This window comes from Morone saxatilis, unplaced genomic scaffold, assembly GCF_004916995.1.
Source record: "Morone saxatilis isolate NCDOM2014 unplaced genomic scaffold, NCSU_SB_2.0 Contig21, whole genome shotgun sequence".
NCBI lineage: Eukaryota > Metazoa > Chordata > Actinopteri > Moronidae > Morone > Morone saxatilis.
The window spans coordinates 9,001,843-9,002,364 of NW_023339774.1; positions in this window are offsets into that span (position 1 = coordinate 9,001,843).

A 522-nucleotide genomic window follows, 5' to 3' on the forward strand; every position below is an offset into this window, starting at 1 on the left:
AAGGTTACGTTATAAGGTAGGAAAGCGAATTTGAACTTAAAATTTCATTGCTGGACCATTTGTTTTTACTCCAAGCAGCCAATATATGTAAGTTAGCTGCAGACGCACTGACAGTTTCTGTGGGCGTGTGCCTGTGTGCTCAGGTTCAAACATTTTCAATTTGCAGAGGTGCATCTTTGTCTAAATTCGCAGCACCCTGTGCAAATATTCCTCTGGGCATGTCTTTCCATTGAGTTTGTATGAAATCGTGCTGCCCTCTAAAATTCACTTTGTATTCTGTCTGAACCCACTGTAAGACAACAGGTTTGTTCTTTTTTTATTTAATATCTTGTAAATTTACATCACGATCTACTTCAGGTGCATGTCACGCTTCTCTCTGAATTGCAGGAAAAGATATAATACTGAATTCACACTTTGTTTCATCATTTATTTAGCCTTTAACATGTGTTTATAATTTCTTGTTACAGAAAGGTTAGAGCAAGGTTTTGCCCTTACGAGTCAGTAGCAAAAAGACAATCATTT